Source organism: Callorhinus ursinus, unplaced genomic scaffold, assembly GCF_003265705.2.
Source record: "Callorhinus ursinus isolate GAN/ISIS: 27379988/994484 unplaced genomic scaffold, GSC_fseal_2.0 scaffold3, whole genome shotgun sequence".
Lineage (NCBI taxonomy): Eukaryota > Metazoa > Chordata > Mammalia > Carnivora > Otariidae > Callorhinus > Callorhinus ursinus.
Genome location: NW_027397065.1, coordinates 71,912,109 through 71,930,129, shown reverse-complemented (window position 1 = coordinate 71,930,129; position 18,021 = coordinate 71,912,109). Strand labels below are relative to the sequence as shown.

The window sequence follows — 18,021 nt, the reverse complement described above, 5'->3', positions numbered from 1 at the left end:
ATATTGTGAATATACTACTACTAATAATAATAGCAGTAAGCAAAATTAATATCTATTTAGTGGCTACTATGATAAGCACTTTGATGCATGTATTATCATAATCATTCTTTTTTTTTTAAGATTTTATTTATTTGACAGAGAGAGAGACACAGCGAGAGAGGGAACACAAGCAGGGGGAGTGGGAGAGGGAGAAGCAGGCTCCCCGCCAAGCAGGGAGCTCGATGTGGGGCTCGATCCCAGGAGCCTGGGATCATGACCTGAGCTGAAGGCAGACGCTTAACAACTGAGCCACCCAGGGGCCCCAATCATAATCATTCTTGACAACAATCCTAATGAATACAATTATCCATATTTTTACATGAGGAAACTAAAATTTAGGAAGATTTAAAGTAAATTAATTGAGACCATGCTGGAGGCAAGAAGTGGAGCTATTTTTCTAGTTCAAGAATCTGCACTCTTAACCATTACAGTTAACATTTAAGTAAACATTTTCTCCCTACTTTGTGGGGATTTGTTCCCTAACTCTAGTTCCAGAGAAGGGCAGGCAGATTTTGGTTAGCAAAGAGAGAAGCAGGGAGTTATGAGATATAGAATTAGGATCAGACCAAAAGTTACAAATACGTACCTTCCAAAGTGGTAATATGAATCAGTTTCATAATTAAGCAATGTAAAACTTAACTAAAGGAATAGTTTAGCAAAACATGATTCACCCATAACACATTGCTGTGTTTCCTCTTTGAAAATGACCAACAAATTTTCATGATATAATCTTAAAACCCCAATTGCCATATTTCCATTTTTATTTTGCAACTATAAAATACATTTTAGACAAATGAACACATTATGTAGGATGAGAAGCATGTTATCTACACATTATTTGGGGAGAGAATGTTGTCATTATAATTATTTACTTTGTGCAAATGTTATACATTGAATACCATGCCCACGGTCCTTTTATTTATTTATTTTTTAAAGATTGATTTATTTGAGGGGGGGAGGGCAGAGAGAGATAGGGAGAGTTTTAGGTGGACTCCGTGCTGAGCGCAGCCCATCCTGGAGCTGATCCCCTGACCCTGCGATCACGACCTGAGCAGAAACCAAAAGCCGAACTCTTAACTGTGTCACCCAGGTGTCCCCATGGGTCCTTTTAAAGATGGGTGTCCAACCAGTCTTTGTGAGGATAAGACCACTTTTTCAGTAGATACACTGTATATCCAGGCCCCAAGAGAAGATGAAGGGGTCATCTAATTTAGATATGGTTAGGAAAATACTGAAAACTAACCAAAAAACTGTCTATGGTTCTGGTACAAAGAAATAAAAGTCAGTTTAATATAGTTATCTCAGAAAATTTAACTGGAGATCATTGAAGAGAGGAAATCAGTAAAAAAGAATGAAAAGCCAGAAAAGCGCCAGGAAATAAAGGTAGGCATGACCTAACAGACAAAGTGATGGAAACAGAACCCACAGGGAGCAGATCTTCAGAAGTAGAGAAGAATTTCAGTCACATAATTAGATTCTTTCTTTTGGAAACTATATTAGAAGTATGAAAATCATGTCTAAGCTAAAATCACACAGATAGGAAGGAATCCACATTTAAAGACATTTGAGAAAATTCTAGGACAGATTCTGCTATTTCTAGTGCCTTCAAAAAGAATAGAATCTCCCTCAAAATTCAGGATAAAGGAGAATCAATCCTATTATGGGTTTCTTTTTCTTGGGGGGGGAGGAAAGACTAACTGTCCCTTATCACTATAGATAATAATATAGAAATATACAAAGATGTATAGAGGCATATTAATTTTCCTCACAATTAGATAGTCTTCCCTGCCTCAGCTTGAGTGAGTCTTCTATGATAGGAGAAACTAGAGAACTTAATAATTTGAACACATAGTTAATATTTAAATATTCTACTGTAGCTATCTGAAATTCCCACTACTATATAAATAGCAACATTTAATGAAAGTCTAACTTTGTATACATAAAAAATAAATATATATTATATTGGAACTAAGTATTTAATGAAGCAAAAAGAAAAGAATGCAGGTTATTAAAACAACATTACTATGAAAACTGGAATATGTTCAGTTCACATTCTTATTACTAAGTTTGTAAGTATCTAAATAAGCTTAATATAACAATGTAATGTCTATATATTAAAATTAAAGTTGTAATTCGGATTATATTATAAAATTAGCAAACTTTGTTAACATTCCAGGCTTTTGAGTCTGCTACTTTTTCTACCTAAAATAATGTTTCTCATAGTATTTCCTTCTCTCCATTCAAAATCAATTCAAAATTCACTTTTTCAAAAAAACTTGTCTCATTCACCCTGTTCCACCTACCCCTTCAGTAACTCTCCATCACACTGCCTTTATCAATACCATATTTATCTTATTATTTGTATCACTCCTCTACAGGGTACGTTCTTGTGATTAGAATCTCTTTGTATCATGTTTACTGCTATAACTTCAGCACCCAGAAAATGCTGCATGATAGTAAAGGTTGACTAAATATTTGGCATCCATACCTGATCATAGAACAAATTTACTAAATAATATAACTTAAAATGGTTTCTATGTTTCATAAATAACATTAACTGTTTTACACAGATTATGGATAAACTATGAAATTGTTAACATTTGCCACAAAAATAACTTTCAAGTTAATATTAATGAATGTTATTCACAAGCATGTAATCACTCTCACTATTTTTGTTTGAACTTTTTATTTAAACCAAAGTAAAATTTTTATACAAATAAACCACCTTTATAAACTCTATTCATTTTAAGGTCAAGAATGTCATTCACTTTATACTCATAATATAATTCAAAGAATAAAAGGGAGAAACCATAAAAATGCTAGAAAAAGGAAACTTAAATACCTGGCATTAAAATATGTGATGAAAAAAAAATATGTGATGAAATGAGACACTGAAATTTTATTACCATTGAAAATTTACCAAATGTTACTTATATTTAAAAGACTTTTATAACTCACTCATGTCTCCAAGATCCAAGTATATTACAATATACTCATTCCAACTTCAAGCAATAAACCTTCTAGCTTATGATAGTAAATATCCTATTTTAATTTGAACATGTATAAATTTACACAAAATATTTAATTGCATGTTATGTCAACTTAACATAACATACATATGACATATATGAATATGTATATTCATAATGTAACTGACTTCTAGACTTACCTAATTTCAAGAACAAAGAAATTAGTCATCAAATTAAGCTAAGTCTCTTGTGCTTTTCTATATGGAGAGTCCCAAAAATCTTTACTTGAATATAATGAACCTGAGCAATAACATTCTTAATAATATAATAGTAATAACAGAAGTTACTCTAGGAACAATCAGGTTTCCTCATAATATATTATAATGTAAATACTGCTAATACCTTAATTTAACACATAAAGCTCCTAGAGCTCCAAGGCATTAAAAGATTTTCTCAAACTCATTTACTTTGGATGTCTGACCCCAGGACTCTGCTTGCCCTTTCCAACCATAAAGTATTACCTATCTAAACTTTTTGTTTATTGCACTTTATATATGAGACAATTTGCACCCAGAAATGAAGATAACCTACCAACAAAACAGAACAAGTAAATGGAGCTGGGAAGAAGCTATATGTCTATTGACATCACAAGCCTACTGCATTTTTACTCTTATTCCAATGAAGTGGTATTGTTAAATATTGGTATTTTAATTTATGGACTTAAACAGTCCATATCTTTTGTGGGGTGATATGAAAATTCCATGAATATCATGAATGCTTTGGACTTTTTTCCAGGGAACTCACATTAAATTGTAAATACAGTATTTCTATAAAGATTCAGGATAGTTTCAATCATTTGAAACCTAAATTTTGGGCTCCTTAAGGCTGTGGCCATATTTTTAAGACTCTAAATTTAGCAGAAAAAGTTAAAATATAAGATAAACTAGCTGCTGAAGAACTTGGATTCAAAGCTGAAGAGTATTGATTTATTTCTAGATGTGGTGTGGTATGGGCTGGGGTAACAGGAGAGAGGGTTACTTGAGCATATTCTTAATTTACAAAATTATACTTTGTGGAATATATTGGTTGTTAAAGAAATTGTTGGCTAAGTGAGCAACTAAAAGGTTATTATAATAATACAGCAAAGAGATACTAAGGTTCTTACAGGAAAAATGCCCCAAGGACTAGACAGAAAGAGACCAATGTAAGATGTGACAAGGGTTATATCTCTCAGAATTTGGAAACATAAGAAATAATTACATATCATAAAGAATTTCTTTTTTATTTATGTCTAATGGAAGCAGTGAGGAGGGATAAAAACCTGGTCTTAGATTAATTTGAAAAGTAGATTTTAAAAGAGACTTTGGTCCCAGTTTTTGTGTGCTCCCTATTTCACATTAGGATTTTTTATTTCAATTTTAAAGACAATATCAAACAAGAGTTCATTTCACACAGGGTAACTGGAATGGTAGAGCAGTCTGTAAAATGTTACTTATTTTAAAATTGAAGTAATGAGGGACATTTATACTTGAAGAGCAAGCACAGGATTGACAGAGTGTTTTTTTTTTTTTTTTTTGAATGAGTTTAATGCTCTTAGATAGGGGTGGATTAAAGATTCCAAACTATATAGTCAAGGCTAGGACAAAATAAAAAGTGAAGTTACAAGCAGATAAATTTTGTCACGTCTGGCAAGAAAAGAATTTCTAACAACAGTGGCTTCCATGAGAAAGTCTCCCTAGCAGACGTTTCATCACAACACAGAGGGAGGGGACTGAACAGATACTCAGTAATGAGTAAATTCAAAGGTAAGAAAATGAAATAATCATCCAGTGCATGAATTAATTATTGCAAATAATCTGAAGGACGTTTTTCCTGATGGTGAGTTTAAAAGATGAGAATAAAGGGTGCCTATAGGATTCTGAATGGACTGTACATACTTAGGATACTACATTGTTGTACTAACGTTATGAGATGCATCGCTTCCACCTACACCTGCAAACTGTAAGATGGACTCTCATTTCTACTACATGGGAATGGGATAAAGATCAGCTTCTTAATATGAAAAATTTGTATGCATAAATTTTGGGACTTCTGAGGCCAAGCAGTCAATATCAAAACAATTTACCAATTTGTCTCCTTACACAAATACCTTATGAAACCAGTATGTAAGGATAGCCTTAGGTTTTCAAGCCCCAATTTTTCTTAATTCTCCAAAATCCTCATTCAGGGCTATATTCCTGGACTTAACAGTCAAACCCTCTTCTCAGTAGCAGTAATTCTCCTTGTTCTACTCATCTGTTAATATATTGTAACCTTGGTAATACTTGACTCCTTGTAAGACCCACTTCCAGGCTGTTAGAAAGTGAAAGTAGGAGAGAGGTAGAATGGAGAAGAGTTTCCAAAATCATCCAAGAACATACCAATTTTTATTAGCTACACATCTAAGGAGTTTCTCATGTTGGAACAGCTACTTTTCTGTCACAGTTCACTGAATCATCTCCCCATAATGCAAACCAAGTGAAGGAAGATAGGCGCTTGTAGTTAAATATATTCTGTCTTTGAAGTGGAGGAGGAGTCGAGGTGGGGAATAGTGATAAGAGGTAAGAAGCAAAGCAGAAAATGTGGAAATGGAAGTAGCAGCAAAGCTAAAGTTGCAGTGAAGGTAGGAAAGCACACATTAGTTAAAAACAGCAAGGGAAATAAATCATCACAGTTCACTGCATGGAAAAAACCAATCTGCTTTCCGTGAATCACCATAAATTTGTACTTAATTTGGTAGAGGGCAGTGGACAATGCACACCTTAAGTGAAGTCTGTGTTAGCCACCAAATGATTTAAAATTAAAGCATAAGAGAAAGGATAAAAGAAGATGGGTATGAATAATATCTTTCCCCACATATTATAATTAAAAGAGAAAATACATGTTACACTTTGAACATGAAACATGTCACCAAGCATATTAGAAAGAGTAACTTAATTGGTGTATCATATATACATGTATAGTTTTATACTTATTAGTATATCAATTTTGATATATTTTATTAGTATATATGTTTAGAACTTTTAAATCACATCCTAAATACCAAAAATCCCTTCTGTAAATCTTAACATATGCTTACTTTCCAAATACTAAATTGGTTGAAAATATATTAGTAGCACATTGATTAGTTAATGCTTTAAATTTTTCTCATAAAGGAGATATTTGAAGAGCAGTTATCATATGAGTTCTAGATGATAGAAACCAAAATGCAAGGGATAGAAATAATAAAAAAAAATCAAGTACTTACTACTAGAAAAATTATCTACAACTGCAACTTTAACAAGACATATACATCACTGATAGCTTATAAGCATCTCTTATTAGTAGAAAGCTGTTGTATTGAATATGTATAGAATTTTATAACTTAAAGTTACTTATTTTCTAAAATATGCTTTCAAATCCATATTTTATAGAACAAAATATTGTTTATAAATAGTTAGGGATATGTTTGTCCAAACCCGTAATCTGGATAAAATTTTCATTCCAGGTAGAATTTCCTCACATTCTTTTCCTTTTTTACCTACATGTTTACCTACATTTTCTTGTAACTTTAGAATAGTACAGCTTATAAATATGGTGAATGAAATAAATGCAAGACATATACCAGTGACAGTTTTATTCTGAAGTAACATTTTGTTCCTCCTTGAATGCATTTTAAAGCACAGTTCAATCTTGGGTATAATGGAGAAGAATCTCCATGCTCATGTTCAGATAAAGCGTTGTGGTGATCCCAAAGGCAATGCTTCATTTGTCAAGCAGCAAGCCTAAAAGTAGCATAGGTCTGGGGAGATGTCAGACATCCATGAGGCATCGTTAGTAAATTCAAATTGTTGTGTGACTCTACTACCTTACTCCGCAATGGAATCCCACCACTTCCTAGTCTCCATTCTATCATTTGGTCTCCATCCATTTTGATATTCATCTGTGGGTATAAGTAATTATAGCCTCAAGGAGTTTCCTGATACAGACTTATTTTTTTAATTCTATCAGAACAATTCTCTTAATTTTCTAAAGTCACAAAATATTTCCAAAGTTGGAAATTCTTCCTATTTAAATAGCATTCCATATTTAGTTATTGGAAATGAAATTTAACATGGGTTTAAAGTCCAAAGTAGTGAAGCTGAGATACATCATACATATCTATATATCTTTGTAGATATAGAGAGATAAATATACAGATATAGACAGTACTGATAAAAACTTTTCATTTTATTTATTTATTTATTTTTTTAAAGATTTTATTTATTTATTCATGAGAGACAGAGAGAGAGAGAGAGAGGCAGAGGGAGAAGCAGGCTCCCAAGGAGCAGGGAGCCCGATGCGGGACTCGATCCCAGGACCCTGGGATCATGACCTGAGCCGAAGGCAGACGCTTAACCATCTGAGCCACCCAGGCGCCCAAAAACTTTTCATTTTAATGTGTAAAATAACACTGCAGTATTAAAAAAGGATGTTTGTTATTAATATTCACTGTTTGTATTTTAATAGAACTAGTTGTTTTAAACTGACCAAAATTAATTTTAATCATAAGGAAAAGTATATTTATTGCAGGTATGATAATAACATTCTTCTTTGTTAATGATTGTATCAGAGATCTCAATTCTAAGCTAAACATAAAAGTCAGACAAATATGATTTGCATACATAACCGTACATATTATTATAATAGTGCATTAATTATTTAATCTTTGGAAGAGTAAGTATTGTCAGAAATACAAATCTGAACCTTATGTTAAAAAAATAACAGAATTGAATCTATGTAAAATATCACATTATCTAGATAAACTGGCAAGATTTTGGGGAGAAGGAAAAATGTTATCTCTCTTCAAATAGTTAAACCTAATCTAATGCCTGCTCAGTACATACATAGTTGATTTAGAATGTGCTAATAGGTTATAACATTAATCTATAAGGAGTGACCATAATACAAACATTTATCCTCGACTTTTGTATTAAATATTGTGTATATCTTATTAAAGGAAATGATATTTAATCTTAATATCACATTTTAATATAAAGCAATTAATATAAAGCATTAAGCAAATAATTTACCCAATAACATAATAATTCTAAAATGCCTAGTTATCTAATCCTCAGCTAGGGAAAATGGCCAAGTAAATACTTTAAAATTCCACCCTGTAACTGTTCTTTCTTTGTATTATATATAATAAATGAAAAATAATAAAGATTTTATTTTCTGATAGTAATAATAATCACACTTTTACCAATATGATTTGAGATAGCATTATAATTCCTACTTTATATAATATTTTTCCTCCCATCGTAAGAGTGGGTAAAGAGATTATATTTTATGAGGTCTTTGGGAGTTGTGGACATTCAAAGGAGAACAATTATTTCTGGTTACAGTTTTAAAAAAAATGAAAGTCTAATACTCCCTACTTATCAAAATCAGCCATAACACAATTGAGTTTAACTTTTTCCAAAATTAAAAAGATATATAATTGCTATTTTACTACTTCATAATATCATATCTATAATTGCCTGACAAAAGAGCTTTTTAGTATATAATGTTATACCATTTTAACAATTTAAAACTATAATCGATTTATACATTGAAGTCATTGTTTTTCCTTTCTATTTTCCATATATTTTTGAATCCACACACACATAAACACACATGTACATGGAGATACCTACAGATACAGGTACACAGAATTATGAACGGGAACACACATATAGATGTGTGTGTGTGTGTGTGTGTGTGTGTGTGTGTGTGTGTGTGTGTGTGTAAAGATAGGAAGATACAGATACATAGATGTTACTTTGTAATTCAACCCATAAGTTTCCTCAGATGTTTCATCTGTGACTTAATTACCATTACAGTGAAAAAGGGATTTGAATTTCTTGAATTCATGATACATTCTTTGCATTTTGAAGTGTTTATAACACATAGAAGTGAATATTTTTTTAAAATATTCCTGGCAACTACATTAAATTATTATAGTAACATGCTTTAGTAGAAAAAAAAAAAAAAAGATGATGAAGTTACTTGATTGTCTGGAGGAAAACTACCTTTGAAAACTTTCAGGTTCGATTGTCCCAGTTTTATGAGTGGAATATTTCACATGATGTCTTTTGTCCCAGGAAGTGATTATTGGTGTTTATTTGCTTAGACTACACATTGTTATATGTGTTGTCATCTCCCTTGTTATACTGGTTTCCTGTGAATATTGTTTCTTGTTCTGACCTTCCTAAGATTGGGTTTCAGTAACTATGGGAAAAAGTTCATTATGCATTGGATACTTAATTAGTAATAAAGTATAGTAAGCTTAGCATATTCTAATATAAATTCTGTCAGGTATATCTGTTTCTTAAATATATTTAGGAACACATTCATCTTTAAACTCAAAAATCAAATAATAACTATTAGTCACTGCTGTTTCCATTATAAGTTGAATAAGCATTTAGAGGAAAAAATACAGTGAAATCATCCATGCTCTTCATAACTATAAGGCTAATCTCAAAAAGTGATACAAAAAGCAAGCTTTTTAATTCATACTTCTGAAACAATCATACACTCTGATGTTTCATTGATTAATTCAAAAGACCAAGACTTATCTTGTTCTTGAGGAGAAATAGAGAATACAAGAGCACTCATTTCTCCTGCAATTGATTTATAATTTGGCAAAGTAATGCAAAAGCATAGAAAAGGAACAAAAGGAAAAACGCTAAATGTCACTTAAGAAAATATTCAGGTCTTCTTCTTTCCCCACCTTTCCTCTTAAAAATAAATCTCTCTCTCTTTCCCTGTGTGTGTGTGTGTGTCTCCCTCTCTGTGTCTCTGTCTCTGTGTCTCTGTCTCTCCTACACATAGGCACATATACACCTCAGAGCAACAAAAACAATACTTTATGAGGTTTCCATTTTCCCTTCATAAGCAATAAGATCCATTATCATGACTTTTATGTTTTGGGAGGTGTTTCTTGGTAGTGCTAATATAAAATGTCTTGGTTAGGTTCCAGAGATAGTGCTTTTATTCAGGCACTTTGCATTCTTAATGTGGCTATAAGACTATTTCTTACTAGTGCTAAATTTGGGGATAAGTGCATTAACATACTAGGACTGCTATGGAAATATATAAATGTATAAAGATGCTCTCCTCACTCTGCATTTCCTACTATATTTTAATGATAAGGATACTGGTGGTTCCAGCTTGAGGAATTCGAAGTGAGTCATAAGAGAAAACAACTTTTTCAGAATGTTTAAAACAATCCAGGAGACATTGTTTTCAGCTAAACACTGTGTGTCTGTGTGTGTGTGTGTGTGTCTGTGTGTATTTGTGTGTATACCTAATATGATTTTCATGATTCAACATTATATATTTGCACTTAATGTTGCTAATTTTTCATATACAATTTGACAACTTTGGATATATAACCTTACCTTTCTAAACCTCCATTTTCTCATGTAACATCAGAGTTGAAGGTGGTTAAAATCCCTTTTCTAAAGTTTTAGAATTTTATTTAAAAACCAAAATAAGATAATGTCATGGGTATTAAGAGACTTATTTGGGATATATTTTACGACACAACTCATTTCTGAAAACAAATATGCAAGATACAGTGAACAAAATTGCTTTATCGTAGGAAACATATCTTACGTTCTACAGTGAAAAATCATTATTAATTAGCATCAGGTAAAGACAAAGCTAATTAAAACCAATGTCTTTTTGGTCCTGTTTCACATGCTGTCTTCTTTCTTAAGAAAGCTTAAATAAAAATTAAAAAAAATCAAAATAATTTTAATTAAGTAGATAACTTAAGAAGTAAAATACCCAAGAACTTAGCTAGACTTTTTATAACAAAATACCTCACAATAAACCAAACTTACTCTACAGTTAATATTAATATTGATTTGATATTATATATAATATGGTAATATAAATATAATGGGATATATATATATATCCTTGAAGTCATAAATATAATATTTAAAATATCACATTGGACATTTTGTAAAGTATCACACTCTGTTTTTCCAAATGTTAGATTTATTTATACTTTAGATTTAAATTTTCATTTGAGGGAACAAAATTAGTCTTAAAGAATATAGCAAATTAATGATCCATTACATTGAAACATCTATATTAATGCTAAGTAAATATCCATCTAGGCTGTTCACTTTCATAGAGAACAAATTATAGCCAATGTTTATTCATGACACATTTACATGTATTCTTTAACTTACACCTAAATTTATACTTTCTTGCATACAGTATATTGCCATATTACTCATGTATTTTATGTTATATAATTTCAAGCATTGTCCAAAGCATTCGGATTAACTATACTATACATTGTGCAAATATTATAGAAAATGCATATCTGCTTCAAATCACTACTACTATCTAAAGAGAGGTAAACCAGTGGGAAAAAAATCTCCAGTTATTGTTTTTTAAATCCCATTTGGTGAATGCACCATAGAAGGGACACTCTACTGGCTAAACTTTGTATATACAGGGGTCGCAGGAAAATACCAAGTGAAATCTTTTCATGGAAGGTGACATTCAGAAGGGCTTCTAATCCAACATAAAATTTATCAAGTCAAGCAACACAACATTTAAAAACATGATATCAAAGCCAACTTTAATACTGTGATCTTGCTACACATAGGCAATGGAATAAGACATTCTTACTTCAAATATGCAATGAATACAATAATGGTAAATAATTATGCAGACCATTTCAAAATTGTTTTAAAAGCTATCACCTAGTGTAATAAAGGGAAAAATCATATTTTTCATCCCAGAAAATATTATCTTATGTGACTTGCTTTATTAGTCCTACCAAATCTGTCTGACTTAAAGTTAGTGAATTACTTTTAAATTGAGACTATCTGCTTCCTCCAAGGCATTTTTCTATTCATTATTTCCAGAAGTAGATTTGCTCATGTGATGCACTTTACTTTACATTTTCTCATTTTTCAAAACAAATACAGAGACAACAGTATTTTAGCATCTCAGTATACATCTATTAAGGGCATATAATTATTTTGTACTCTTTCTTTGAGAAAACTTTAGTTGAATTCATAATATGTTTGAGGACAAGACCACAAACATGTGCTATTCATGTTATGTTTAAGTTCTTTGCTGTTATGTGCTGAAATAGCATGTTACTTCATTTTCTTGATCTTTTAGAAGATCTACCATTCAAACCTGGATTAACCAGATTCATTAGTTACTCATAGCATTGCCTACGCAATGAAGCAGTGTCTGAATCTGAAAATAGGATTTAGCCTCCATTGAATGCAGTAGATTTTAAACGCATTTCTTTTCAAGTTAAGAGCATCGAATGATCAAATTCATTCTTAGTCAGCTATGGCTGAAGATGGGTAACTCTTCTTATTCCATAGATCAAGAGCCAAATGAAGATTTCCTCCTGTCACACAAAGTTACCACTTTTTGCTCTCACAAAATCATTCATTTTTTTTGTGCTACATAGATTACAAAACCCTTGTGAAAAAAATCTATATTAGTAATCTCATAGATCTATAACAAAATATTAAATGACAACAAATCAGAAAATATCTCCAGTTCCTCCTCAAATCTATAGTCCACTACATTCTTATCAAAAGTTGATCATACAAATAAATGTGAACTTTGCTACTACAGGTGATCACTTTTCTTTTAGTGCACCTTTGGTATTGAAAGAGAATACAAGCTATTAACAGTATCTAAATGTAAAAACTATAGAATACTGACAATTTTATAGTTAAAATTCATCATGCCTTTTTCGAGACTGGTGTGCTTAAAAATTTAATTGATGTGAATGGTTATATTGAATATGCAAAGAAAAATAAAACACTGCTCCATGAAATCATTGCATTTTCCGTATCATTTAAAAAAAAAAAAACAAAAACATTCCAGTTTTGCCTTTGAAGCTCTCCCTCCTGTGGTTTTCATCCAGTCTTTACTACATTAGGATGCATTTGCCTGTGATAATGGAGAGCAATTATTGCCAACAGAGGCACACATTCAGAATGTTGACTTGAGTAAGAACCACAGATATGTGAAGAAATCTTTGCTAGGTATAGTGATCACCTTAATTCTGACAGCCTATGTCCATCTGTACATGTGTTCTTTGTACTATTTATATATTGTCTTATTTTAATATGAAAAATAAAGAAATCACTTCTTATTAAATTATGAATAAAGATGCCTTTATTTTTGACAGTTCTGACTCAAATTTTATAAACAAAATTATGAGAAAACCAGGAGTCCATTTGAATTAATGTAATAATAGCATCCATAAATACATTAATATGTGAGTAATTCAAGACCCCTCAAAATCAACTATCACAATGCAAAGTTTATTTTTATAATAATGCTCCATATGCAAAATTGAGCATTATGAAAAGAGCTTTGATAGGCATCAGTTTTGTAAAAGTAAAATATGAAGGAAGCATTACAAGTTTTCTCACTGAGCATCTTAATATCTTATACAAATACTACAAAATGTATTCTTACCTGCTTCAAAACAAATGTTGAGGGAAACAGAGAGAGAGTACAAAATGAAGCAACCAGGAGAAAAGCAGTATTTGTACTACTTCTTTATAAGAAAGCAGAAACTGAATAGCTTATATTGTCAGGTAAAGTAAATAGCATTTACCTTGTTTGGTAGCGGAACTGAGTTGAGCCCTGCTCAGCACTGACAATTCCGGTGTTGCTTCTGTCTCATTCCTACTCTTCTCTTTTTATAGTATCTTCACAGCTGAAGCTTCATGCATCTCAGCGTGCCTCCCTCTTCGAGCATCACTTTTAACTCAGACAGGCAGGAAGCTGAAGCCAAAGAAACTCTCTTTCTGATTGGTTTCCATTCAGCGTTTCTGATTAGTAAGAGACGTCCCTCACGTAGGAAGATACTGCCGCTGATGGCGCTGCAGGGCTCGAGAGTTGGGGCTGGGGGAGTAAGACCTCTTCAGGGACAGTGATTTGCAAGCGAATGAAATGGGAGGGTTCGGAGAGGAGGGCTTTGTCAAAGACCCCCACAGGAGAAAATAACCTAGTGTTTTAGTCTCGGTTAATCAGCTCTGCTTAATCTGTTTGCAATTGGGAGAGAGGTCACAGCATGTCCGTAACCTGTACATCATCTGTAGAAAATATTATATCACATAGAGAATGCTGTCGCTCAAAAGAAATTTGGGGTATAGACCCTGCAGAATTCGCGACTACCTCTTTCGATTCAATACCAAAATTCCGAGTTTAAGAAAATGAAGAGAAAGAATCCAAATCACATTTATCATTGATAATCAATTTTTATCTGTGTTTCTGAGTTTGTAAACTAACCTTTCAAAAACAGTAATTTAAAATATCTAATAACTGATGTCCTAAGAAGTGCTTTTTAAGAAAGAGAATGATTTCGAGTGTAATTCCAAATGTCTGCAACTCTGCTTTTTATTTGATAATGCATTTGAGGGATTTTCACCTTCCCCAGAAATGTCCAAAAATAATTGTGATCATAGCCACTTAACAAGAACTACACGGTCCACCTGTTAGATTCACTGTTGTACACGGTACAACTATTAGAGAGTAAAACATGAGAGAGTCAAACCCTGTTTCAGAAGAGAAGTCTCTTTAGCACTTCTGGAAATGGCACAATAAGAAGAATATTGATTAGTAGATAAATCTTTCTGAAAAGAAGTTCTAGTAATAGTTGTATGAAATGCACAGTGGGACTATGGCTCATTTTATAACGGCTCGTTAAGTCACAGTAAGTAAATAGCTTAAGTGCCTATTTGATGCTTCAAAGGAAAACTGACAATAGAAAATAAAAATAAAATTGCCACCTGCCCCCCCACCAATGGTGACATTTATCCATGAAGTATAGATAATAGAAATGCCTATTTGCAGCATGTGCAGTATGGAAATTCATTTCTTAAAAGGGAAAACAAATACTTTGAAAATACAGTTTTACAAATCCCCAAATAAAACGTGGCACTACTAATACATGGTAATTGAACTTGGAGTGTGTGGTTTTTAAAAAATTGTGAATTTCAAGTGTAGGAAATGGACAAAAAAGGGGTCTTCATTTTGCTCATATACAAATGAAGGAACAGAAAGCAGAAATAGAGCTTTATGCATATTGTCCAGGGCTAGATGGATCCAAGTGGTTAAGAACAGCTTAGTGAATTCTTCATGGAGGCTAAGAGTGTTTTCTTGAGGCAAAGATATTTAATATAAAATTCACACACTCTTTTATACTCATTTCTTCCAGGTCTACTTAATCCTTTAAATAAAAGTGTATATTATAGAAGTCTCTTTGTTAATGCTGAGATAAAGTACTATATGTAAAATGGGAAAAGAAACCAAATAAAATATTTTATCATAGTTTAAGGTAAATATTCACAAATAAAAGCTTTAAATCCCTAAAGTTGAATACATTCATTTCCCCCTGAAACCCAGCTGTAGGAAAAAATTTTTTGTGTGAAATCTACAATCCAACAAAGCATTCTATTACCTGATTTGAAGTTACTTTGGCTACTCCTAGAAAAAGTGTCGGGGGAGTGTTACCATGTAAAAAATGGTTACTCTGTCAGGAATTTTCTCTGCTTCCCTTCTCTGTCACGGTGATTATGGAGCATTTGAAAACAGAGGGCCTAAACCTTGGAATTTTTGAAAATTCTTTTATATCTTATGTATACCTACTTGTAGGCTTTCATATATAAGTATAATTCTATATTACATGAAATAGGTTTCAATTCTTAGAATAGTTTATGAATATTTAGCCATCAGGCTTACACAAAAATATTAATCATCCTTATTATTTACAGTAGTAGGAGTATATTTTCTCTTCTGATGCATTCAGGCCTCAAAATCATTAACAATAAATGTAAAATATTATTTGAATTATTCTTTCCAAGATTATTTTAGCATGAATTAATTTTCTTAATCATTTGATACTATACATATGTTAGGGTAGGCAGTTAAAGAGGCCAGCAAAGAGCAAGTCATGACCAGCTATGGGGAAAGTCAGAGGCCTGTCCTGGCAGCACTCCAAAACAAAGCCACAAGATGTGGGATCAAACCAGACAGGCCCAAGATGCCAAGACTGGAAACCCCTGACCAAATAAGGAAGAAAAAGTACAAAACCCTGCCTCCAAGGAATTCCGGCCTCAAGTAATGAATATCCTACCCCTTGTTAACAGCTGTAGATAAAAGAAACCTAAAAACCTGAACCCCAGGTGTGCTGCTCTGTCTCTCTCTCTCTCTCTCTCAAGCTCACTGCTCTCCCATCTAGAGAGTGTACTTTTGCTTTAATAAACTTCCCTGCCTGTGTTGCTCATGCACTGTGTTGTGTCTGTCCCTGAATTCTTTCTCATGATGAGAGCAAGACTCTCTGGTGGACATCCTGGGGATGAGCTGGGTTGAGGACTCAAGGCCCTGGGTCTTCCCAGTTCACCCAGCAACAAATGTAGCACCATATCAAAACAAAACAAAACACGTCTTTGAATTTTTCTTTTCTTTTTCTTTGAAAATGCATCTCCATACTTGAGAACTCCATCTACTTAATACTGTTCAAAACACTGCTCATCCTTGTGAGTCGTGATAAAAAATAAATATTTAGTCTTCATCCAGATTTCTGGCACTGAATTCCTACAACCTCTGAAATTTCCTAAGTGATGAGAGCATAAAATTGTCTTTTGTTATTAAATGGGGCGACTCTCTGAACACCACCAAGGATGGGGGCTGGTTGCCAGGAGAACCAATCATGGGATTAGAAGGTTAGAACTTTTAGTCCTACACCCCTGATTTCTGGGGAGAGGAGAAGGGGTGGAGGTTGAATCAGTTGCCAATGAGCAATGATTTAATCAATCATGCCTATGTAAAGAAGCCTCCCAAAAGGACAGGGTTCAGAGAGCTTCTGGGTTAGGGAACACCTGGAGATTTGGAAGAGTCGCACCTTTGGACAGGTCATGGGTTCTGTACTTTATGCATCTCTTCCATCTGGCTCTTTCTGAGTTATATCCTTTTATAATAAACTGGTGATCTAGTAAGTAAAATGTTTGTCTGAGTTCTATGAGCCCCTCTGGCAAATTAATTGAACCTAAGGCAGGGCCTGAGGGAACCTCTGATTTATAACCACTTGGTCAGAGGTAAACGTAACAACCTGAACTTGAAACTGGCATCTGAAAGGAGTAGCGGAGGAGGGAGGCAATCTTCTGAAACTGAACCCTTAACCTATGGAATATGATGCAAACTTCAGATAGGTAATGTCAGAATTAAGTTAAATTATAGGACAACCAACTGGTGTCCCAAGAATTACACGTTGGTGTGGTGAACCTCCTTGGTTCCACATTAGAATTGGTACCAGACCTATTTACCCTGCCACGTAGACAACTCCAATTGTTTTCTTTTTGTATTTTAATAACTTGACAGATTGTTGAGAAATATTTAGAAAGTAAAGTAGTCACAATGCTAGTTTATCTTGCACTGAAATGGAAAATAAAAAGGATGAATTAATGAATAAAATATACTTTATATTCAAGTGAGTTGCTAAGCATACAACTGGCCCTGCAGTGTTTAGAGAGAAATGTAAAGACATGGTTTTGCACTGGGACAACTGTGAGAAGTTCCCTGGGCTATGACACCACTCATAGGACCACCCTGGAATTTAAAACCAGCATCTGCTCTTGATAAGAACTGTTCATCCCTTCCCAGCTCACATCGTTGTATAATGACTTTTGCACGCCACTATTATGAATAACCACCAGCAGACCTTGAAACCAAGAATTTGCTACTACGACCTGAAGATTAAACTATAATCAAGAATGGAGCAAAATTTAGAAATTATTTCCCCCTTTTCCCTAACAAATCATCAATATTAATCCAGTCCTTGCTCCATTGCTACTTACAGCATGCCCCAATCCTTTCCAATTGCCATGATTCTTGTGACTATGTGCTCTGAGATCTCCCCACAACTCATCAGAATTCCTCAGACCAGTTATGCCCACTGGGG

At 33.1% G+C, this 18,021-nt stretch overlaps 1 protein-coding gene across 1 annotated transcript in view; it reads right to left on the bottom strand.

Moving 5' to 3' along the window:
* Window positions 1–13,797, bottom strand: part of CDH9 (cadherin 9) — a 138,754-nt gene extending 124,957 nt beyond the window's left edge. The window contains exon 1 of the mRNA XM_025866674.2: window positions 13,675–13,797. The gene's annotated coding sequence lies outside the window, so the exon portion shown is untranslated. The remainder of the gene's footprint in view (window positions 1–13,674) is intronic.
* Between the last annotated feature and the right edge of the window lie 4,224 nt (window positions 13,798–18,021).